We start from the raw sequence: 26,469 nt of genomic DNA, 5'->3' as shown, positions 1-26,469 counted from the left end.
AAAACACTATTTTTTATACATACAAAAAAAAAAAATATATACACACACACACACACACACACACACACACACACACACACACACATCCTTAGGCTGTAAGAGTCACTGGCCATGCTCAGCATCAAAGTATGTTCATTGCTTCCTGAGAGTCCTGGGCTGGATAAGCAGTGTTTCTTTGGTTAGAAACAGGCTGACTACTTAGCGAGATTTGTTTACTTCTTTTTCTTAGGCAAAGATCAAATGGACAGATTCCAAGTGAATGTTATAATGGGAGAAGACAAGAGGAAGTGAGCAACTGCGCTCCCCAGCTGACTTGCCCCGTACACTAAGACAAGCTCTGAGATTTCAGTTTCAGTTTTGTTTCATGGTCTTGATGCATGCGGAAGATACGCAGGATTTTCTCACGGAAAGTAGCAGAATGTTCTGGTATTATTTAAGTCATAGTTCACTGTCTTCACAAGAGAAGACTACAGCACACTAAAAGAATCTCTTTAGGCTTACTGTATAATAACAGATGTCAGACATGCTTTGTGAATTCCCTTTATGAGCACAGATTGAAGTACATAACTTTGTTAAAAACTATGAAAGGATGAGTTAAATTCTTGACAAAAGGATGAAACACAGTAAAGGCAGAAATTTGGAGAAAGTTAAGGAAATCCTAATCTATGTTTTTTTCCAATTCTATCTCCCTTATTTTCAAAATCCATCTTGTTCTCTTCGGATTTAAAAATATGCCTGAAAATCCCTCCCCCCCCTTCCCATGTTTATTCACACTTCTTAAAAATAAGCTCTCCACTGGTGAAAACTTGGTTTAAACTTTGGGGCAGTTTACAGGCACCAGTTGTTTTAATCTTTCCCAGGCTCTCCCTATTTGCAAGGTATATGTGCATTTGGGGTCACATGGATCATTTATGCGGAAATGCCTTTTTTGTAATCCACTTGCTCCTACATATATTTTTATTTGCAATATTTACACAGCTAATTTGGCCAGAGGAGAAACTGCTTTTGGAACGTGAGTGATTTCTACAGAGAGAACAAATTTAGTCCCAATCAAGATCTTCCTGATTAAGAACGGGTGTTCAGGGTAATTTGGACTTCAGGCGGCTACCAGAACAGCATGCACTTAGAATTTTTTTTTTTTTAGATGTCGTGGCAAACTGCTGAAAAGAAACTGGCTGAGATTTTGAGCATCATCTGGAGTAGAAACAGAAAAAAGCCTTGGCTCTGGGCTTTATGCCATTGCCTCCTTTAGTATCTGAGGACCTTTTTCTTTCTGACTGGGAAGATAGAGGCACTAAGAGCTCTGACAGTAATCAAAGATGGCTTTGCTATAAGCAAAGTAGTATTTGCGCAATGCTACATCAGAACCTCTAGGTTTAGAAAATGATAGATGGACTCATTGCCAGGTTTGGAATGAGAAGAGCAGATGTGTGCAATGTTCTTTACTCCAAAAGGGTTGGATTGATCCTGGATTGCATAGAATAGTGCTAGATGCAGTAATAAGACTTGATATAAACTGATTTAACATAAAGGAGACTTATTATCTTATATCCTAGAAATCACAGAAGTCTGGTTTTAGGAGTGATTCATTGTGACAGGGAAACAGCATCAAAGGTGCCTGTTTTTCCTCTTATACCCTGCGTGAAACTAAGCCATGCCTTCTGGGTGGGATATAACAGCCAGGGGTCATTGGAACTATCTTTACCTGGGTTCTTTGACTTTGGAGTAATGAATTTAGGAGTAAGGAAGCCTGTGCTTCAGAAAGAGGAAAAAGCCATCTCTTTCAAACATTGTGGAGACTTCTTCCCTTCAGTTCGGTATATCTGTGATCTAGTCAGGGAAATATACACATGGATTGACTATTATAAACAAGATGCATCTAGAGCAGGGTGGGAGGTGGGAGATGGGGGGCTGTGAGGGAGAAAGTGAGTAAACTCAGCTTTCGTTTGGCTTGCAGTATTGAAGCAATGTTTTCTGCCATTTGTGGAAGACATTTTATATGCCACACATTTAAATTTTATTCTTCTTTGGAGAGAATAAACTTAGTACCAGGAAAGTCTGCAGTGTATGATTGAAAACTGGCAGCAAAGGATTAATGCAATAGAATCAGGCTATATATGAAACTTACTTTGGGAATTACTGGAATCTACTCTTTATAAAACACTGCTTCTATGGAAAAACACATTCTGCATTTACTAAGGCCAACTTCCAATTAAATAAATGTGTTTATTATCAAAGTTTAGTAGGGTGTCACAGGAGATTTTGGGTGATCAATAAGTATATGTTGAAAATCCATGACTCTGGAAACACCCATGTATAAGCCAAAAAAGCTTCCTGTAGCTGAATCCCACTCTCCAAGAGTTTTCAGCAGAAGAGATGGAATGTGTAAGCAATATTAGTCATCAATCAAGTACCACACAATAGAATGTTATATTGAGCATCACTAAGAACTCAAAAATCAATAGTAGCCATCACACTATTGAGATGTAAGGGCAAGAGGGGAAAAAGCAATCATTGCCAGAGTCTCCATTTTAGAAAGTTCCAATGAAAGCTGAAGGTAGAAAATGAAAAAAAAGAAAAGAGGCAATCAATATATTAGAATGATTTAAAATTGTAGCCTAAACTGTGAAATTGAGCATTTTCACCAGAATGTTTATGTATATGGCTTCATGTTCAAAAACCATCAATAATAGGAATGCTCTAAATCAGGCTATATTAACAGGCAACTAAATAGTTTTTAAAAACATTTATTTTTGATTGAATTTTTATAATTTTCTTCTAAAAAAACTTTTTATTATTTATTATTTTTATTTTATGTGTATTGTGTATTGCCTACATGTAGATAGGTGCACCCATGCTATGCCTGCCCACGGAGGTCAGAAGTAGGTGTTGGATCCCCTGGAACTGGAGTTACTGATGGTTGTTAGCCACCATGTGGATGCTGGGAATCGAATTCAGGTCCTCTGCAAAAGCAGTCAATGCTCTTAACCACTGAGCAATCTCTCCAGTCTGAAGTTTTACAATTTTCACATAATATAGTTTGATGGTATTTAAATCTCCACCCCATCCACCCCTCCCCCAATTGCCTCCTTCAATTTGATGTACTCTCTTATATATACAACACAGTTCATAGAGTCTGATTTGTGTCCCCAAATGTCCTCTAGTGTGGGTCCATCCACTGGCCCATCAAGTGTTTCATCCCTGTAAGACAGTAGCTCTTCCCCTCCCAGCAGCTATCAGTTGCCAAAAGTTCCTTAGGTTGGGTTGGTATTTCTTACCCACTTCCCCATGTCAAAAAAATTAATAATGTGAATGTCCTAAATCAGGCTGTATTAACAGACAATTAACAGATGACTAAGTTTTTTGTTTTTTGGTTTTTTTTTTGGTCTTTTTGAGACAGAGTCTCCCTGTAGCCCCAGCTGTCCTGGAACTCACTATGTAGATCAGGCTGGCCTTGAACTCACAGAGATCCGCCTGCCTCTGCCTCCTGAGTGCTGGGATTAAAGGTGTGCTCCATCACGCCTAGCCTATAACTAAGTATTTTCTTTTAAGCTGTCTCATTGCAGTATATATTAGACCAACTACAATTTTATTGTTTTTTTGTTGTTGTTTTTTTGTTTTGTTTTTTGCCTTTTTGAGACAGGGTCTCCTTGTAGCTCCAGCTTACCTAGAACTCAGTATGTAGACCAGGCTGGCCTTGCACTCACAGAGATCTGTCTGCCTCTGCCTCCCGAGTGTTGGGTTAAAGGTGTGTGCTACCATGCCAGGCATTTTTATTGTTGCTTTTTAAAAAATATTTTTATTTTTTATGTATATGAGTGTGCCCGTGTTGTGCAGTGCCGCAGAGGTCAGAAGAGGGCTTTGGATTCCCCTGGAACTAGAGTTAAGGATGGTTCATAGCCACCATGTGGGTGCTGGGGATTGAACCTGGGTCCTCCGCAAGAGCAGTCAGTGTTCTTAACTGCTGATGCTGAGCCATCTCTCCAGTCCCCATTATTTGCTTTTTTTAAGACAGGATCTTATTACATAGCCTAGGCTGACCTTGAACCTGTGATCTTCCAGCCTCATCTTCCCAAGCACGAGGGCTTCAAGTGTGTACCATCATACTCAGCTTCAGTTATAAGTTAAGAAAAACATTTTTTTCCTCAAGAGAACGTCTGTGATGGACAGTGCATGAGATGTAGCTTTGGTTCTGTCGAATGCAGCCAGTCTCTCCATGGAGTAGGCCACAACTTTGACCTTTGAGTAATGAATCAAGGAGCCCGGGGAGCTTTTTTTGCTCCAGAATGTTTTCTATTCCACTGTGTCTCTGACTAAAACCTCACTATTAGATCTTTATTATTTATTTATTTATTTATTTATTTATTTATTATTTTTTTGTGGCAACATGTGCACTCTTTTAAAAGGCTGGTTATTTCACTTCACGATGTAAAAATTAGCTCTAACTCATTTTTCCTTCTTTACAATTAAGCATGGCCACTGAGGGGATAAATAGGCACGGAATCATTTATTGGCACCTATCATGCTCCAGACATGTAATCCTCTAGCTTGCAGAATCAGATTATCAATGGATTCTACCTTAGATGACCATAATTCAGTGGAAAGAAGAACTTAAACATCGTGATATAGCAGGAAGTGTTTTAGAGATGACAGTCCTGACTTCTATACCAGCCAGGGGGAGGGATGATAGTGTGAAGATGTGGTGCTCTGACAGGGCATATGGGGAGCAGTTTTACTGAGTTGTAGTGGAAGAGCACTTCTCAGATAGGGCAAGCTGAAATAAAGAAAGCTTGCCATATTTTAACAATTTAAAAATAATTCTCATAACTGGAAACTCTTATAAAATAATCTTTCAGACTGAGATGCCCATGTACCATTTGCTTTACATTCAGAGTCAAGATGTAATCAATTAATAACCCTTGACAGCAGAATGTGTAGCACCAATGTTATAAGATACCTCCGAATAGAGTGGTGATGTCACCCGTTCTCCTTCATCTCCCAAATACAAAACAGATGAGGAAAAAGTGACAGACATGTACACAAATGATGGTAATAACTGTGTGATTTGAAGGTACTCGTGACTGACAAACTGTCACAACATGCTTTGCTTGTTTTCAAATGCTCCTCCTTATGTCAGCAACAATTTCCTGTACAAAACACCAAGGCAATTTTGCCCCAAAGTCCATCTCTCAGTCATCACCCAGACATTATTTCCAAGTTATTTAAATATTAACTGAGCCCCTACATGGTGATAGAAAGGCTCCATACATGATTACATGCTTTAATGAGTGAGTAAATCTAGCTTGCAACACCATCCTGCCCTTCAGTCACAGATCACATCTATGTGGTTGTTGTCCTGCATGAAATCATCATCCGTCTGAAGGCTGGTTATCGAACATGGGTACCACAGCATCTTGCAGGTTCTCAGTCTCTCTTTTTAGTGAGAATGATTTTCATAGTAACTTTGGCTGTTACTAACATTTTGAAGAGACAACTAGTAGTATCTTGTTCTGTCCCACTATGAGCTAGACTCAGCCCTTCTCTAAGGTTGTGACAAGTATCAATGTTACAGACATTGTCAAATAACCCCTGGGCACAAAATTGTCCTGAGCCGATTAACGCTGAGTCACATAGCAGTATCTCCTCTCCAGTATAGTAGCTATATGATTCATAGGTCTATCTTATAGGGCTGTAAGGCATTAAAAGGAAGCCTATATGTGACTTGGTGAGAAACGATGTGCTAACCATCTAGATCAATAATCATAGTCCAAGATATGTCAGAACACAGCTCACTGCTGTAACAGGTGGAAGTTCAATCAGCAGGAAGTGATGTGCATAGTTAATTATGTACTATTACATAAAGACTCACTAGCTTCCTTCCTTCCTTCCTTCCTTCCTTCCTTCCTTCCTTCCTAATGTAATTCAGTGTTCTTTAATATATTTATTGACAGAGTTGGACAACAATTACTACAATATATATTAGAGCATATTCATTATTCCAGAAACACTAAACTTTTCAACAATTACTCTTCATCCCCCCTTTCCACTCTAGCCTGAGGTTATCATTAATCTACTTTCTGTTTCTATTGATTTTCTATTCTGCTCATTTTGTTTAAATGAGATTTCACAGAAGAATTCTTTGTGTTTTACATCTTTCACTTAGTGTAATGACCCATCTTGCACATAAATAATTTCTTCTTCAGTTCCTTTAGTGACTGCATAGTAGTCCATTGCAAATATGTAGGGTTAGATCACATGCTGTTTAGCTACTGTCTTTAAAAATAAATATTTTATTAAATCCTTGAGACTTCACATAACATATTTTGGTCATATATTCATCAAACTCTTTCCTTTAACTTCTTTCATATCTGCCCCTGCCTCCATGCCTTCCTAATTTCATGTCTTTTTAAAAAAATGTAATGAAACATCAACTCCAATTTGTGTTGTCTATATACTTCTGGGTGTGGGGCATGGCACTGGAGCATGGCGACCTGTCAGAAACCACACCCTTAAGAAAAACTGACTCTCACTCTTCCAGCCAATAATTGTCCATAGGTCGTCAGTTAGGGAGTAGAGGCTCACAGTCCTCCTCCAACTCCAGACTACAGTGTCAGTTGTCTTGATCTTGTACAGGTCTTATGCAGGTAACCACAGCTAATGTGAGTTCATGAATACAATGGTCCTGTCATGTACAGAAGACACAGTTTTGCTCCTGTCTCCTCTAATTTCTAGCTCTTAGAATCTTTCTCCTTCCTCTTCCATAATGGTCCCCAAGCCTTGTGGAGAGTGTGTGATATAGATGTCCCATTTGTGGCTGAGCACTCCATGGGTACTTATTCTCTGCACTTTGACCAGTTGTGGGTTTCTGTGCTAACCACATCCTCTGCACAAAGAAACTCCTTTGATGAGGTCTAAGAGCTGCACTAATCAATGAAAAGAGATGTGAATTTAAAGGACAGTATGATACTATGTTCATTTAGCCCAGTAATAGTAGCAGGTTCACCCCTGGGACCTGTGAACCCCCCAACCATGGGTTCTTGACCAAATTTGTAGAACTAGGCATGTTTCCTTCTGTGGAGCAGGCCTTAAATTCAATCAGAAAGTGGTTATCCTCACAATATTTGTGCCACTATTGTACCTGTGGGCAAATCTTGCCACACTGGTCAGTACTGTAGTTCACAGGGTTCACAACTGGGTAAGATTGTTGATGCCTTTCTTCTCCCAGCAGCCTACATAGCACCTTCAGGTAGGTGAACTAGCCAGCAGGAGGGAACTTCCTGGTCAATATCAACTTGATTTCTCCATGTCCTGTGGCCAATGGATATAGTATCTTCAACAATAGGGTCTTACCATCCATTTCTAGTCTAGTGGGCAACCAAGAGCAATGGCAATAGTCTGTGCTGTTTTGAGGGTCTCTGAGACACTTCTGACCAACAACTTGTAGGGAGATATCCCAGACCTGTCACTGGGCTTTTTTTTTTTTTTAGCCATCTATGACTTCTGAGATGAGCATAATCTCCTGTGTAAGTTGTTCAGGTGCTCTTTATTTGAGGGACATTTGGGTCATTTTTACTTTGGAGATGCTGTAAATGTGTTTCTGGGAGCATTTATGTGTAAGCCTTTGGTTAGATGTGCTTTTACTCTTCTACGAGTTGGGAGCAGATTATTTTTATAGGTGACACAATTTTTATGCTTTAAAAATTAATTCATTTTAAACAATAACACATACAAAAGTACAAAGGAAAAAAAAGGAAGCATAGCCCTAATGTCACCAACAAGAGGTATGGCCCTTGTGGGAAACTGCTATTTTCCTATGTCTACCACTTTCCAGGTGGTGGAGTCTCTGTGGGATGACTGCTACTCTGTCCCAGTGAAGCCAGTCCTGTCCTTGGACCTGGATTTGGCCAATGAGATATGGTGGAGATGACACATAACTTCTCACAACAGCCTTTCAAAGTCATCAGCCAGTTTCTCTTTGGCACTTTTCCTTACTAATGAATAAGAAGGACAGACTATCTAAGCATGGCTTTTCCTTCATACCAACTAGAAGAGCAAAGGGGACTCTTGAAAGACGCCACAGCTAACCTGGGAGCAAGAAATAAATCTTTATTATAAATCACTAAATTAGTGAATTATTTGTTACTGTTTCATAATTTAGTAAATTGAACTTGGGGTATTTGTTTTCTGGTCTTTTGATATACCTATATACGCAGACAATCCTTGACTTCTGATGGCTCAACTTAAAATTTTCCAATTTAAGAATCTTGTGAAAGTAATACACATGCTTATATATTGCACCTACTTGTAATCTCAGTACTTGGGAGACATAAGCAGGAGGATCCTAAGTTCAAAGCTGGTTTAAACTACATAGGTCTCTGTTTCAAAATAATAAGTTGTGAGAATAAGCTCAGTGAGAGTTTACCTGGCATGAACAAGGCTCTGTGTTCAATCCTGTGCATTACCAAAGGCTACACCTTGAATTTTTCTGTTTCCCAGGCTAGTGACATGTACTCTGATCCCTTCCAGATTCTGGACAGTAGACATGACCACAGTACCAGGTCAGCCCTGCCATCACAAGTAAGAACAACTGATATGCAGGTACTGTGAAGCTGAGCTGTGATGTTTGGTAGGTTAGATTTATTAAATGAATTTTGAGTTAGGATATTAATATTTTCAAGTTATAATTGTTGGAGGTCATCATAGTAAATTGAGAGGCATTTGCAAATAGAGTGAATGAGATACATAAATTATCTAATAATATAACCCTTCACAAATATATTTAAACTACTAAGACATTTTTCACTGTAATCTTTTTGATTAGTTTTTTTGATCTTTAATAATCTTCAACTATGTTTACTGAACTTTTATCAAAAGTTTATATACTGTACTTCAAGAGAAATATATATATATATATACACACACACACACATATATATATATAGAGAGAGAGAGAGAGAGGAGAGAGAGAGACTATTGACAAAATATTATCTTTTATCTACCTCTGAGCTACATTTCAGCCTCCACCCCAACCCAGCTTAGCACTTTACTAATGTTGCTTTCACATTTCTCTGATAGATGTCTGTCATAATTACTATTTTCCTTGACAACTTTCCATTTAACATTAACAAATTGAGTTATTTGGTAAAATTGTAGTTACTACAAATACATCTGCACAAATATATTTATTAGATCTTTATAATTCAATGATAATTATTGAAACAAATGGGTTTTTCAAAGCTGACTGACTTTTCACTTGAACTTGACAGTGAGGCATGAGCTTGATGTCTGTGTGGTTTGCAGCACTGCATACTCTGGAAGTAGGACAGTTTCTAAGTCAAACTTTCTTCCTCTCCCCCATAAGCTGTAACATGGTAGACTGATATCAGCTAACCCTGAAAGAAACATCTGAAAGCAGCACTTTTATTTTAGATCCAATGCTAAGCAGTCAGACCTCCAAGTTTCTCATTGGACTGTGTGGGAAAGCTTTCAAAGCCACGAAAGTATCACAACATGGGTCACCAAAATTTAAATGTTTCAAAGACAAGATACCTGTATAATTTGGTGTAACTTTTCAATGTGAGCGGTTGTGGTCCCTGTGCCTTAACATGCTCATTAGCTTTTTTTTTTTTTTTTAACTTCATCAGAAAGCGAGGATTCACCTGATGATAAGGAATGTATTTTAACAGAGTTGATCCATGTTTTATCTTAGGTTTAAGCTGATGACATTGATGTTTGATGTCCTGGCTAAGCATAAAAGACAAACCTTCTATGTGTGGTTTTATTATCTTGTTATCTTTATTTTCCACATGACTGCATGACATGGCTTATCTGTTAAGTAGGGACTTATACAAGAAGGATGTTTTGAAAGTACAGGTTTTTCTTGAACACAAAGTAGGCTTATAGGTTACTCAGGGTGAAGGATTATTTGTAGAGCATCTATATTTTGCTAGAAAGTATGATTTTTCTACATGTCTTCTAGACATTAACACTGCTCTGAGTACATCCACTCATGTCCAGTTAGAATTCTCCACTAATGTAAGTGGGTCCATTCATTCGTTTACGCCTGTGGACAATCTAGTTTCTAGTTCCTTGAGTTACAATAGGGTTTGGTTAAAAACCATAGAATTTTGTAACTTAATCCATAGGCTATAAAATTATACCTAACATGTAGTATGCTGTGTTTATAAATATATTTACTTGCATGATGTCTTTAATTCACCACGACCCTATGAGGGAAAGATAGGCAGTGTCTATTTTATAAATCAGGTAGCTGATTGTGGTGTTTTTGGTAAAACTGATGGATTATTATTAATCTGCCATCAAGACCTGGAATTGTATATATGTATGTGTGATCGAAGGATGATTAGTTGAGGAGACAATAAAACAAGGAAGTAAAGATGGTGACTATTCACCAAACTTTTGAGGAAGTAGGGAATGAAGCAATAGCTGAAGGAGGAGCATGAGGTCCAGGGAAGATACTGTAAGGAGATTCTATAGCACCGATGTGACACTGATAAGACTGAGTCGGTAATGAGAGGATGGTTAATGATGCAAAATAGAAGAGATAATTGCAAGATGAGGATGAGGAGGAGGAGAAGGGGGAGGAGAGGGGGAAGAGGAGGGGAAGAGGAGGGGGAGGAGGGGGAGGTGGCAGCTCTAGATAGATGAGATTGAGGTATAAAAGAGCCTTGGAAGAGAGGTAGAACAGACAATTCAGTCTGACCAGAGGAAAGACATGAATGTGGATGGGAAGATCTGGCAGTGGGGATTGAGGTGAGTCTCTTCCTTCTTTGGTAAAATGCAGGAAACCAGAAGCTTTACATAAGCGTGAGGAACATGGAAATGGCATTTGAACTATGAGGGGAGAGAAAAAGGCACAAAGTGAACATTATATATCCTACTTTGTATTTGTGATGCAGCAGGACTGTTTTAAAAAATTTTCCTCTATAAAGATAAAAACCACAAACTAATAAAAACTTGTGTAACTGTAAAAAGTCTTCACTGTTGTCATTAACTTCATATCAATCTGAAAGGATATATATTCCTTGATGTTAGACCACACTGAAAAGTCTTTATTCAAGCCTGAATGGTGGCTTCCCTGTAGCCACATAAATTGGCAAGAGAGCCACCCCCCTCCAGAGTTCCTCAGCCTATATACCCTTACTTATCCCCCAGGCCAAGTACAACTGGGGCCAACTTGGTTGGGAGGTATGGTTGGACTCTCAGGTGAGAGTCCCTTGGCTCTCCCTTCCCCGCCTTCCTTGCAGGGCATGACAGTCTACAAGTTCAGCTGTGATGATCCTTGGCAGGTGGGTACAACAGAGCTTGGGAAAATGGAGTCTGTCTGTAGGAGGACGATCCTATACAAAGTAATGAAACAATTTAACTTTTTATTGTTGATAATAACTCTTTCTTAGATTTAAGTATTTTTGAATTAATGCTTATGCTTTGCTGAACTCTGCAATAAAATTTTGTAAATATTGAGGAAGAAAATCTTTTATATCCCTAAAGACTGAATTGTTACAGTAGCAAAACCCCTTAAAACTAGTCAAGAATATAAGACTCTGCCCTGGATGAAGACCTTTGCCAGATCCCCTGTCATGGGAGCAGGTTCACTTTAACTCATACTAAAGAGATGGATGGATTAATTAGTGTAGTGTGTTAACAAAATGGTGAACTTTTCCTGCCCAGAGTCCCACCTCTTAGTGCAGTTCTTGTGAATTGGGGTCACAGACATGTGGCTCTCCCTAAGTCTTGCCCACTTTTCTGAATCCTTCAGAAAAGCATAATCTCTCCTTTTCTTCTTTACGTCCTTTATCTTTCTAAGCATGCTTTCCCCAATGCTTCAGGCTATCTCAACATCTTGGATTTCTTTACTTTCTTTCTAAAGCTCCGTTCCCCTCCTCACTATGTAGCCACTAGTCTGCCAGGTCTGACATCCATGCTGGGTTTGGAGCCCATATTGGTTTATGATTTTTTTTCCTTCTCCCCTCTATTCTCCTCAAAGAAGCTGGTGAGATTTATAGCTTGTCTTCCCTGAGGATTTTTTCTTAAATTCTAATAAAATTTTCCTAAAGATTCTGTCTGAGTCCATTCTTAAATTATTTTACCAATAAGACTAAGAACCCTAATAGGGGACCCTGATCTCTCTTGTGTATCAGTATCAACATACTGAGATGGTTGAGGTCATTCACTTCAGTGTTTCTATACATCTTGGGATAACATTTGTTCTGGATTCCTCTTCAAATAACTGTTGCCATACACATCTGCAAGCAGCTTTGAAATGCTTTTTTCCAGGATAGAGAGAAATCTTTTTTTCTTGGTAAAAAATAATGAAGACAATAGCTAATAAGATAATAGCTCCTTCTGGTAAAAGTTGGGTGGATTTGATGGCAGTCGCTAATAAAACTGAAGTTTTCCTAAGCTCAAAATTCCTTACCTATGACACAGATGCAGTATGTGATGATTCATTTAGTCCACTTGGGGGCAAGGACAACTAATTTAGACATGAAGCTCAGATGGCTGGCCACGCTGTAATAGTCTTTTGTCTCTGACCCAAGAGTCTCCCATCTTCTAATGCCATTCATAAAACTTTCTCCAGATACCTTAGTGACTTACAAAGAGAAGAAATGTATCAGATTCTTTACAGTTCTTGAAATTTCAATAGGTTGTTTCAGCATAAGTTTTCAATGTCATTAAAAATGTAAGGTGGGCTTGGAAATGTTACTCTGTAGTGGAGCACTTGCCTAGCGTGTGTGAGGCCCTGGATTCAATCTCTATCACTGCAAGAAGAAAAAGAAAAAAGGAAAGAAAGCAAAGGTCAATGGAAGGGAGAGGGGAGAAGACTCCTTTTAAGAAATTTCTATTTTTCAGTATTGAATTTACATGCCTCATTTTATCATTTAATATTTAAGACACATTTTATCGTTCACTCAGTAATAATATTTAAATTATTTGTTTGGCTTTAAAAAACATCAACTTTTCTTAAATTTTTCTACTTAAAAGTTAGTTACTTCAGAAGAGTTTTCTTCTGTGTGGGAATAGCATTATAATAATTACTCTTGAATCACAGAAAGCAGTGATTTGAATTTTAAATTCTGAAAACTATGTTCTAGCCAAACTGCTTTCCAAGAAACACAAGCTAAGGACCATCCTAAATTGTTAGCAAGTGAAAGCAATGCCAAGCAGTGCACTGCATTGAATGGATGGTGTATTGGCTCACGGAGACTCAGTAAAATGAGACCTTGCAGAAATAGGTCTAATAGACACCAGCTCAGGCAGGAGGAAGCTAGAAAAGTCCAGCGAATATCTTTCAAGGAACACAATCAAACGGTGGTAGATTAATACAAGAGAACTGCATTGTGTGGATACCATAAGGCAGTTGCACATATGAACCTACAGTACCTGTGGCATCATGCACCAGACCTGTGAAAGCACAAGCCAGACAAAACCCCAGCATGGATGGGGGGAGGTGGGCAAGAAGCTCCAACCCTAGCTGAGGATGGGGATCCAACCCTAGCTGAGGATCTATTAGCTGGAAGAAGGGGAGTCAATTTTCTTTAGCCGTGTGACACCTGATAGTTGACCACACTTTGACAGATAGATCCACACCCAAGAGCATTTGTGGAGCACAGATTAGACTCAATCAGCCTTAAAAAAAAAGAAAAAAAAAATAAAGATATGAAGTTAGGTGACATTGTGGGATGGGGGTAGATGTTAGGGTCTGAGAGTCGGGAATAATTCCCACAGACATGAAGGAAAAATGCATAAAAATTTTATTCAGAAATCTAAAGTATAAAGTAACCAAATTAGCAGCTAGCTGGGCACAGACTCCATGAGCCAAAGATGGTGCCTGGCCTTGAACACTAGCAGGCAGAAGCTTTTATAGGGAAGTTTCATAGAAGCTCGCGTGCGTGCCAAGCATCCTTTAAAATGATTGGATGGCCCCATGTCCTGAGTACAGGGAAGGTCCTTATTGGCTGGGGCTGTCTTCAGGGCATTGGAATGTGCTGACTGTTATCTTTAGGGCCAGATGGTTTCTGTTTTCACCTTATAAGGCTTTTACATGCCTGGGCTTGCTTAATCTATAGCTTGGTGGGGGGGCCGGCTAGCAATTGGAAATTTACAACATGCCTGGGCCTGTCTGGGCTTGCCTGAAGAAGCTAGAAGCTGGCCAAAATGGAGTCAGTGCATTCTGACTCTTCAGTAGATATGAGAGATGGGGCCTGAATGTGACCAAAATACATTGTATGAAATTCTTGAAGAATTAAAAAAAGGAAAATCATCAAAAGTGGGACATAAGTAACAGGAAATGCTATGGGTCTTATAAGAGCACTGCATCCAGGCTTTCAGAAGCTTCAGGATGTGGATTGATGGAATCTAGTGTGGGCTTTCCCTATTTCAGTGAGTCAGAAGTTAAGGCATGAACAAAAGCAGGAGGTAAAGATCCCAATCCATAGGAATCCATGAGTTTTGCTGCACAGTGCAATGCAATAAAATTCTTTTGTAAGTGGTTAGATGATATCATGAAGCAATGAGATTTATTCCAAATTTTAGAAAGCCTAGTGAGTCTTAGCTTTGCCTTCTAAACTGCATATATTAAAACTTCACTAAATTTAATCACTTAAATAAGGGCTTAGGAAGATGGCTTCATGGGTAAAAGTGCTTGTTATACAAACATGAAGACCTGAGGTTTTTTTTTTTTTTTCCTTTGGTCTTTTTGAGACAGGATCTCCCTGTAGCTCCAGCTGCCTGGAGCTCACTCTGTAGACCAGGCTGGTCTCAAACTCACAGAGGATCCACCTGCCTCTGCCTCCCAAGTGCTGGGATTAAAGGTGTGTGCCACGAAGCCCAGCCTGAGTTTTAAAGTCTTATGGAAGTTGGGAGTGGCTGTGTGTTTGTAACCACAGCTCTGTGGGGATCAGAGATAAGAAGATAGTTGGGGCTTGCTGGCCAGTCAGCCTAGCTGAAAAATCATAAGCTCCAGGTTCAATGAAAGAGCCTGTCTCCAAAGAACAGTGTAGAGAGCAATAGACAACACCCTCCCTCAGAGCAGTATGTTCCCACAGACACACATGTACAAACATACGCATACCATACACATACACAAAAATTTCAGAAGTTACCTAAACACTTATTTGGATATGTAAATTTGTCTCCATTTTAAGAAACACAATGTAAACTTAAAGAACCATTAGAACAATATTACAGTGATGTGTACTAATTCAAATATCACTTTATTACATTTCTTCCTGAAGGCATTAAAAATTAGAAATGATTTTTAGGGGAATAAAATATTGTCAAAAGCCACACTACAGGGATGCTTAAAAAAGAGATAGATTGATTCTTAGCATTCCTTTTAATGCCAAGAGTGGACCAAGGCTGCAGAGCACCCGTTCCTTCAGATGACTTTCGGAACTGTGTTCTTCAGCAAGGGCTCCACTCAGTCTTTGATAGAAACAGTATCTCTAGGGCAAATTGGGGAAATAGAAGCTAGAACCCACCTTTACCTTATCAGAGAATCTTGTCCTTTGATCCCTAGGCCTAGAATATCACACACAAAATTATAGACAGACTTCTCAATTCTTCTCACTCATTTCAATGGGAAAACTGCTTTTAGCACTTTTCATATGTCAATCGTACACACCCATATTCAATCACTGTCTTGGGTGGAAGGCATGGTGGGGTCCTGAAGGATCAAAGTCAGACACTCAGCTCATAAGAGGAGCAAGCGGCTCAGTGAATTTGTTAATATTATAAACAATGACTTTTTGATTGCAAAATTAGGTAAGAGTCATTAATCCAGCTTATGTCCTTGATGTAAAAGTCATTCTTACATTCCATTTGCTGATTCTGTTTTTAAAAGCATTGACCTTTGAGATCTATTTTGGATTATCTATTTTAGATGAATTTCTCCCCCAAGGAGAAAAATAGATTGGATCACTTATGTTAAAAGTTGTTTTCCATAATTCTAGTTAAAAATGAGTAATCAGGAGAATCTTGCTCAAAATTTTACTCCTCGTGTTTATCCAAAGTTGTTATTACACCAAAATAACTTGTTCCCCAGAAGAGAAAGTGACCTGATGAGTAGGTGAGTTGGAAGGCAAGAATTTATATGGCTCTTTATTAGATGTTTAGGGATAAACAGGTGCATACCTATCTGTCCTTATGGGGCTTACCGTTTGGTGGTGGTAAGGAGGCTGACAGATAATGTTTCAGATAAGGTTAAATGCCATGGAAAACTTTAGTCAAAAGAGCATAAGGAATTCTGGGAATAGGATTCAAATGTTTCAGAGAAGCTTGTTCAAAAGCACAGGACTGATCACAGAATTCCCTGGCTCAGACTCCTTCAACACACCCATTGTAATCCATCACTGTTATCACAGTTCCAAGTGTCCACAGCCTCCCTCTGCATAGTTTGATCCGCGACAAACTTGCCATCCTCAAGCTCTTCAATGCATCCAGGCACGCTCTTCATTTTGGGTCTGTTTAGTGATTCAGATTTCCAGGTTAGACCCTGCTGCCCCATGCTTCCATGCATGCATCTATTTATTTATGGGTCAAAATACCTATCCTTTGCTTCACAATTTTATTTAATCGTAAAGTTTTTCTTCTTATCCTTTAAAACTCATATCTCCTATCCTACTGTCATAGGACAGTTTCATGGTACATTGTCATCATGATACCAAAATACCTGAGACAGACTACTTATGAAGAAGATAGGTCTATTCAGCTCACAGTTGTGGAGGTTCAAATTTCAAGAATGGGAAGTTCCATCGGTTCAGACTCCAGTGAGGGTAGTGGATGGCAATGTGGGAACAAGTAATCTCATCTTGAAGCAGGAAGCAGAAAGGCTGGGTAGGGCCAGACACAGGCTTTTACAACAAACCCCTGTAAGAACTGCTGAGATGTCATAGAGAGCTGTCTTAATTCCTTTAAAGGCATATCCCCAAGTAAAGGGCCTCCCACTAGGCCCCACCTCTTAAAGGCACCTAGAATAAATTCAATATGCTATAGTTATGTTCTCTCAATATGACATGGCATCTAAAATAGAAGAAGAAATAGAAATTGAGGTGTGTATATTTATGTTGCTGCATCTTTTTTTTTTTTGGTGTTTTTGAGACAAGGTCTCCCTGTAGCCCCAGCTGTCCTAGAACTCACTATGTAGACCAGGCTGGCCTTGAACTCACAGAGATCCACCTGCCTCTGCCTCCCAAGTACTGGGACTACAGGCGTGTACCACCACGACTGGCTCTTGCTGCATTTTAATACTAGTATAGAAAAGCCCTGCTATAAAGATCTTTACCTAATTCAAATGAGATCTGCAGCTTTATTAGAATATGTATGCATAAAAAGCATGGATTGAACATTTGTGAAGTACAGCTCTGCAGTACAGCACTTGCCTGGCATATTTGAAGCCCTCTGTTCAATCACCAGTACCCACAAAACCAAAGAAACTAAAATTGTGAGGTGCACATTATATATCAGGGATGATGGTCAGCAGGAAGTCAAAAGCAAACATTTAAGCCCACCCTCAGTACATTCACACTGCATGGGGAGCAGCCAATCAGAAGTCAACAAGGTCATTTGTTTATACCCACAGGAGTTCCAATTTTTTTTTAATGTGCAAAGTGTTCATGTGGAGAGAAGCAGGGAACAGAGCTGTGGATCTGTGAACAGGCTGTGTTGCTCAGAGTAGAACAATATTTGGCAGTTCTCACCAGCTCCTTATATGATCACCCATGGACTCATTTACTCTGATGACTACTGTAGAGATGGTGTCATCAGTCTCCTCATCTTGCATGAGCACAAAGAAGTTAGCAATCTTTTTCAAGGTCAGTCATACATCTGTGTTTCCAACCTAGGAAGCCTTACTCCAAACCCTGGGCTTTTAACAACGTAGACTGGTATATAGATTTTATTAAGCTTCAGAAAGCTAAGTTGTTTATTCCTCAGGGAAAGGGGAAAGAGGAAGTTGAACAATATAGGCAGAGAGTTTGAAGTACTGAAGTTTTTAAGTTTTTTTTTTTTTGATACAGTGGGGAGGGTGTAAAGTATCTTAGGAATCATGTCAAAGCTTTGAACCTAAGCCTCTAGGTACAGCAAATTAGACGCACAATATTCTTGTCATCTGCTGTCTTCAATAATAATTCATTTCATCCAGTGACGGATGGTAAATGCTTTGGAATAAATACAAGATGCTGTGGTTGCCATGGAGTGAGGTAAGAAGATATAATACAAATAATCCAACTCATTGTAACCTACAAACAGATTCTACACTGTCTACTCCACATCTCATTGGTAGACTAAAAATTCCATGAACAGCATGCTCTTACGGGTTATTCTGCATCCTTGGAAACGGAGCAGTGCATGTGCGAGGCATGCCTCACAAAGGCAGAGACAACTGCCCCAGGGCACAAGTGGGAAATGTGCGGAACACTAGGGCCCTCGTTTGTCCCATTCCTGATGTTTATAATTACGTCAGCTCAAATAGCTTATTTGCAGTTAATACTACTTATCAAACATAAAACAGTATCAGGATGGGTCAAGTTAATTAATGCTAAGGAGTGATTGGTTGACAAATTATCTTTGAAGCTGAGATACAGATCATCTCTGAGATGATCTTAACTTTCAGGTGATTTTATTTACTAATGTTCCCTTCCACTGTTCCAGCTCTTTGTTGTTTTCCTCTTTTGAGCTCTCACCTATCTGGGGAGAACTCAGAAGATGCCAACATGATGGTTTGCACAGACTTCAGTGATATTGTCAGTGATGTTCCAGTCATAGGGACCCATGTGCCTCTAGAAATAATGGAATATTTCATGTCGGTTATCATGCCATGTCATTACCACAACCCTTGAGGCATGTATGGTACCAGCTAATGTCCCAGGTGAACAGAGTAAAACCTGTCCTATCACTAGAATATTCATTCCGTACTGTTGTGGACTTTCCCTCACATATTTATGTAAATCCAGGTCTGCTGTGAATCGTGAAAAAAAAGGTTTCCTCTTAAAAAATCCCAAGACTTCCCACTTTCCTTGATCTACAAAAACAGTACATTCATCTACTAGCTGCTTGAATAATAACTTAGAGGGTTTCTTTGTGTCCTTCCTTTTTCTGTGGTCCATATCATTTCCACTGGGAAATCCTGATCACTTTGTTTCTAAACCATACCCAGACCCACCCATTTCTTTTCCATCTAGTTATTTTTCTCTATTTAGAGCTAGGACTCTCAAGATCTAGGATCATATCTGCTGTCATCTGTACAGTGACTATTTCTAGCACTACACTAACAGTAAGATTGAAAATGCTTAACCATATAGTCAGGGGGCTGACAAAGTCTGGAACATTCCTTGCTGCGCTAGATGTCAACATTTTAGTCATTGGGTCATGAGGTAGTTTGGAGATCCTGACAGAAATGACCGGATGGCTAGAAAGGAAGGTTAGAGACAGTTCAAAGATGAGGACAAAGGCTACATATGAATCAACAGGGAAATGTTTCAGCATTTTAGTAACTGAAGGTTATATTATGACTCGGAGTGTAGCAGACAACCATGAAACACAGAGCCAAAGGGTTTACCTCTGCCCTTAAGAGAAGCCCAAATGTGTTCATTTCTACAGATCTTTGGGTCACTTGGTTCTTGGCCTCTGCTCATGGGCTTTGTTTCTTGTCAAGCTTTCTCATGGATGCCTTCTTATGACTGAGAACTTATCTGTGGTCACCCTCTTTCAGAAGGGCCTTTTCTGGGCACCCACTTTTAAGGAACAGCGCTAGTCTTCTTTGTCTTATCACCCTGTTCTAACTTCACAAAACTCCTTGCTGCCTACTGAATTTTTGTTGTCATTTCATGTCTCATTTCTCCTATTAGATTAAGAAGAACATATTGCCTCTTGTTCATTACACTGTCCCTGGACTTAGTACAGTGCTAGGCACATAGTTAGTTCTTTTTCTTCTTCATTTTTTTCGGTGTGTATATGATTTGTTTTATTTTTGTCATTGTTTATTCTTTTACAGTTTCATATATATATGCCTTAATCATAGTCCCCTCATTATTCTCTCTTCCTCTCTTATCTCTTTTCCTCCCACCAAACTCCTGTTCTTCCTTCTTCATCCCAAGTCTCCTTCTTACTTTAATCTCCTTTTATTTCTTTGAGGCTCACTGCATTTAATTGGGTCTGCTTGTTTGTGCATGGATGGGGATTATTTACCTGAACAAGAGCAATATACCTATAGATACACCACCAAGGACTACGACTCTCTCCCCTAAGCAATCTTTAACTGCTATAATAGTTCCTCAGGGAGGGGTGGGGCTTTATGAGCCCTTCCCCGTCTGTTATGAAATGTCGATGGGCAAGTGTTGCGCAGGTCTTTTGCAGGTAACCACAGCTGCCGTGCGTTCATGGGGGCATCAGCCATGTCATACCCAGAAGGCACCACTCATGGCATTCTTCCCATCTTCTGGCTCTTACTTTCCTGGCCCTCTTCGGTCATGTTTCCTGAGGCTTGGAGGGAGTGATATGAATGTCCTGTTTAGGACTGAGCACTCACCATCAGTTATTCTCAGCGTTTTTGTCTCTGCACTAGTTACTTCCCACTGCAAATGGAAAAAGTCTCTGACCAAGGCTGAGAGCAGCACCATTTACAGTATAAACCTAAATATTTCAAAAGCAGTTTGACACCATGTCCATTTAGCAAAGGGACAGTAGTAGGTTCCCTCCTAGGGCCTAGGAGCCTCCCCAACCCCTCAGCCATGGACTTTTGAACAGGTTTATAGTACCAGACTTCAATTCATCCTGTGACATGGGCCTCACATTCAGTCAGAAAGGGGTTGACTCTTCCATAACAATCATGCACCAGTGAACACATCTTGTCTGGCAGATTAGCATTGTAGCTTACAAGGTTCACAGGGTAAAACCACTGATGACTTCTCCCCCAGGAATCTTCACAGCCCCTTCCCACACTGTGAAAGTCAGCCTGCAGGGATGCAGTTTTCAGCTCAGTTCCAGCTTGATTTCTCTATCCTGCAGCCAAAGCGTGTCATGTCTTTGGCAAGAGGACTTTCTCATCAAGTTCTGGTGGGCAACCAATCACAGTGGTGCCATTACGTTGCACTGTCTGGAGGGCTTCTGGGCCTCCTTTACTCCTAAGGAGGTATCCCACACCTGGCACTGTGATTTTCGTTTACTACCTATGGCTTCTGGGAGCAGCATTTTCCACCCATGTAAGATACCTCTCTTTTCTTTCAAAAAATTATATTTTAAATTAGCCCACAAAAATAGTATGCTTACATATGGCTTTTTAAATACTCTTAGCTTTGGTTAGCCCTCCTCCCCATCCCTTGATCTCTCCTCCACTCTTTCATCCTCTTCTTCACTTAAAACTTTATACATCCAGTGTTGCTTCCTTTTCCTTTCACACCACATGTGTTCTACTATCTCCCCTCCTTTAAGGCCTCTTCACTCCCTTTCTACCTTCTTGGCCTCTATAGCATCTCACATGGCCCAGGCTGACCATGCTATATAGCTGAAACTGGCCTTCAAGTCCTGATCCTCCTGCTTCTAAAGTGCTGGAATTACATGTATGCACCATCAGGCCCAGATTTAAATAGGAGGCCCTTAATACATATTTATGTTCTGATTGAATGGATGAACCGTACATGCATCATGGGATATTGTTTTACATACTCTTCACCTCAGTATCACTTTTTCACAAGCGTTAGGTGATTACACTAGTTGTTTTGCTGGTTGCTATGACAAAATACCTGGCAAGAACAACTTCAGGAGGGAAGCCTATTTTGGCTCACGGTTTAAGGGCACAGTCCATCATGGTGGAGAAGGCATGGTGGCAAGAGTAATTTGACTGGCAGCAGGAGTGTGAGGTGGCTGATCACATTGTGTCCTCAGTCAAGAGGCAGAGATAGATGAATGCTAATGCCCAGCTTATCCTCTCTATTTTATTTACTCTTAGGCTCAGCCCATGAGACAGGGCTGCCCACATTGAGGGTGAGTCTCTCTTCAGTTATTCTTCTCTGGAAACACCTTTCCAGACATGCCCATTGGTGTGTCTCCTAGATTAGTCTAAATCCAGTCAAGTTGACAGTGTAGATTAGCCATTGCTGGTACTTAGTATCTCTCAATGTGTTTATGAAACAAATATCACAACATAGAAAGGAATGTAAGATTTTACATTTGGGAGATGTTTATCAATAATTCACTAAGATTATACTGATTATAAATAGTAAAGAAGGTAAATCCTGGGACTGGAGACATGGCTCAGCAGTTAAGAGCACTGGCTATTCTTGCAGAAGAATCCCAGCACCCACATGGCGGTTAACAACTGTCTGTAACTCAAGTTCCAGGGGATCCAACCCCTCTTCTGTCCTCTGCAGGCACTGTACAACATGGGTGCACTTACACATATGCAGGCATAACACATACACATAAAATAAAAATAAATACATAAATAAAAGAAGGTAAATCATTTTCTAATAATGACATTTTAACCCATCTCATTTACTTTGGGAAATGCTGCCAGAATTACATTCTCTCTCCAAGAAAAATAGCTTGAATACACATCCAACTTAATGGAAAGCATTCCAGCAGCCAGTGTCACTGTGTGACAATAATAAATGTGTGTATTTATCTGAATATTAAGCAACCATCACAAAAAGGTATTAATATACAGACTTCAGAAATTAAACACCTTATGAAAGTAAAAAGAAGGAAGCAGGGAATCTGGTAAATTTGGACGCTGGCATAATTTTTACTGTTTTATCAGTTTCAAGTAGTATCAAACAAAAGTGCGTTCTTGTTTGGTTAATCCAGCAGCTCTGTTGTATGCACACATTTTATTTACTCCATCAAAACAGGACTGGAGGGAGTAGGCAAGCACAAAATCCTAGAGTCTCGAGGTCTTGCATGAATGTGAAATATCATCAGCTTGCTAGCCCTGACTTGCTGACCATTCTCGGGGAATACTTTGTGTGAGGGGGTCTGGGGAGAGCTTTTCTTCCTGCAGATTTCCTTTGTCTGTTTCTGTCAGCTGTATCAGATAGGAGTTGGTTAGAAGTGAAACATGACATTCTGACAGTGAATCTAGCAGACAGATTCTTGGCTGTATGCTCAGCTCCACTTGAACTTCTGCTAAGCATGTGATGAAAGAGCGTTTTCAACTGCACCAGCTGTGGAGAGGTTAATAAAACAAAAGAGGAGAAACAAAAGCACTCACACAAAAAGCTTCTGGCTTTCCCATTTTTCTAGTTACAAACAATATGTCAGAGAGCTACAACCACTGTGTTGTTTGGACCTGGAAATCATTTTAAACAAGTTGAGCTTCTGAATTAGAAGTTTAAGGAGAAATAATAAATAGCATATCAAATGCAGTATCATTGTTGGTCAGAAATAGAAAGTTCTTCCTTTGCAACAGATAGCTGGAAATGAGGAAAATTGTATTTATTTTACAGGCACTTTGATAGTTTCTCCTGTAAATAGAAAAGGATATTGGCTTTAGATGCTTATACTGTATATGAAGGTGGTCTGGCCTTAGTGGAACAGTAACTTGTGCTTTCTGCCTTCTTCCTGTGTCCCTCTGCTTTGGCAAAGGACCATGGAATGTGGCACCGTGCCCAGACTGCTGCTCCGGAGGCGATTGCTCAATCCTGTTTTATTCAGAGGTCAGCTGCTGACCCACGAGCCATTTAAACTGGGAGGAAGAATTAAGCAATCATTTGGGACACTGACTGCGAGGCCCTTCGTGAGAAGTTAGAATACAGTGTATGGAAGCAGAGGGCCGGCCACTGACTAATCTTCCTGTCACCTTCCCAGTCTTCTACACAGTTGAGTTCCAATATTAGACATACTGCAGTCATGTCTGCTCTTACTGCATTTCCATAAGCTGAAGAGAAGTAGAATATGGGATGGTCATTACTTTACACAGGCATCTGTTAGGAGGAAGATGTGTGTATGTGCGCAGGGGGATATATATATGTGTTTGTGTGGATGTGTGCATATATGAGTATGGTTGTGTGTATACGTGTGTGGGTGTGTAGAGGCCAGAAGTCAACAATCAGGTATCTTCCTTGATGGTTCTCAACCTTATTTTTTTGAGACAGAGTATTTCACTGAACTTGAATTTCACTGATTTGGCTAGGCTGACTGACCAATGAGCTCTGGGGAATCACCTGTATCTGCCTCTCCGGCACAGGGGTTACAGACATAGATGCTGGGATCCAAACTCAAGTCTTCATGCTTGTGGGGTGGACACTTTACTGATTGACCCATCTCCCCAGCCCTAAACGAAACTATTCAAGTCACCTTTACTACTTCCTGCTAAGCTAGAGGCCTGTTATGTATTTGGGAGGTATAATAAATGTCATTTACATGGGTCATTTGGGAGTTAGGTGTTTATGTTTTTTGAGTTAAGTTGAGGCAGAACAAATTTATGAGCATCTAAAACTCTCAATAGTCTAGAGAAACTTTTAAAGTTATTTCTCACTGTAGATTATCCAAAAATCTCTCCTCATCATGTTATCCATCAGTAATTACCACTGAGGTAGAATGAATTATTTGGGGTACTATTTCTGGACAGTTCTGAACTCCCAACAAGTTCTGTTAATGGTCTCCTTCACAATTTCCTTCCACTCTGCCTACCTGCCCAAGTTCCTTCATAAGTCTTCCAGCTGGTTCAGATTCCTGTGTGGTTCTTGGTCTTATTTGTCTCTAGCTGTTGACAATTAAGAACTTGCCAGGAAGTAAACACACACAGGTCTCACACCAGAATATGGTCTAATGCACCAATGTCATGATTATCAGGTTTATAAATTAGGAAATAGTTGGTCACAACATGGAGGGATATGTTCTTTTAAACTATTTGCACCAAATGGTGATGAATGCTGTTTGATTTACACAAATGTGAGCTGTTGAAGGGTCTGTTTGGGAAGCATACTTCAAACAGAACATTAGGGGAGGTGCAAAGAGTGGATGGGCAAAAGTGGAGAAGCTATTGTGTTGGTTAGAATAGTATGTAAGAAACCAAATTTCCCCAAATTGTTTTCAATATAACCATGCAATTATCAAATACCTATTTCCATATCAAGACAGTGACAAATTTTACAGCTCCCTTTTCACTGTGCAGCTCTCCTAAGAAGAAAGCAAGAACCAGTTGGTTTTTCTTTTCCCTACCTGTCCCATAAGAACTCAACAGCAAATTATTCATTTACATATTGTTTAGAAGTCATTGGCTATTGAAGAGAAAAGATTTTGCAAGCTGGGTTCAAGATAAGGTGTCTTCGAAAGCAGCATTTTAACATCATTCTTAACATTGAAGCAAAACTATTTTTGGTGGAATTAACTTTTTTTCTGATTTTTTTTTTAGATTGTTTTGCTCACCTGATAACTTAAATTCTTGAGGAACTTTAACTTTTTAAATTACATTTAACTTTTTTTTTTTTTTTTTTTGTCTTTTTGAGAAAGGATCTCCCTGTAGCTCCAGCTGGCCTGGAACTCACTATGTAGACCAGGTTGGCCTTGAACTCACAGAGATCCACCTGTCTCTGCCTCCCGAGTGCTGGGATTAAAGGTGTGTGCCACCACGCCTGGCCACATTTAATGTTTTTTCAATTTGTGTGTGTATATGTGTGTGCATGTGTGCATGTGTGTGTGTGCGCACGTGTGTGTGTGTGTGTGTTTGTGTGTGTGCGTCAGTGTGGAGGTTCAAGGACAACTTGTGGGAGATGTTTCTCTTCTTCCACCATGTGGATCCTGGGGATTGAATTAAGGTCATCAGATACCTTTACCCACTATGCCATCTCAACAGCCTGTGAAACTCAGGCTTTTAATCTAAGAGTAACTGTCTAAATATAAAAAAGAGAATTCAATATGTATCTAAAAAACAAAATACCTGGAAAATGTCATGCAAATTAGTTTAGATTTCTACTTTCTACAGATGAAATGCAGTAACATCTTGAATTCTGTAATACAGGTAACTGTAAATTAATTCTCATCACACGATCTTTGTAAACACATACAATAGAACCAACCAGTAAAAGTAATTTTGAAAAGGCATCTGGTTATCACAGAATATGTTTGTAATTTCTTCAGAATTGTTGGCATGTGGAGTTCAGTGGGCAATCAGCATAAAGAAATTTCAAATCTTCTTCATGTTGGCTTGGAAGACATGGAAATAGCATAAGTTTTGGCCATTAAAGCTCAGAGGGTTTCCCAAGGGATAAGATGTGCTGGGCATGGAGCCTTAGATTGTGGAGGGGCAAGATTACAGGGCTTGGAAGAAAATATTATTCTACATGGTCTGACAAGGCATGTTATCAGATACTAAGCTCCGGCTGCCTACCTGGGCAGCACACCAAAGGGGAGTAGATTGTGGGATAGAGGAAATCATTAATTGAAGGCTGTTATTAACACTTAAGACCCATGTGAGGGAGCTACAGTACAATCTTTCTTTCACTCCAGTCA

General features: G+C 39.7%; 1 pseudogene; it reads right to left on the bottom strand.

Annotated features, from left to right (window-relative positions):
• LOC103724950 overlaps positions 1 to 24,279 on the bottom strand; it is a 65,688-nt pseudogene extending 41,409 nt beyond the window's left edge.
• Positions 24,280 to 26,469: the final 2,190 nt, after the last annotated feature.

The sequence above is a fragment of the Nannospalax galili genome, unplaced genomic scaffold (assembly GCF_000622305.1).
Source record: "Nannospalax galili isolate Female #2095 unplaced genomic scaffold, S.galili_v1.0 scaffold186, whole genome shotgun sequence".
Lineage (NCBI taxonomy): Eukaryota > Metazoa > Chordata > Mammalia > Rodentia > Spalacidae > Nannospalax > Nannospalax galili.
This window is presented reverse-complemented; position numbering and strand designations above follow the sequence as displayed.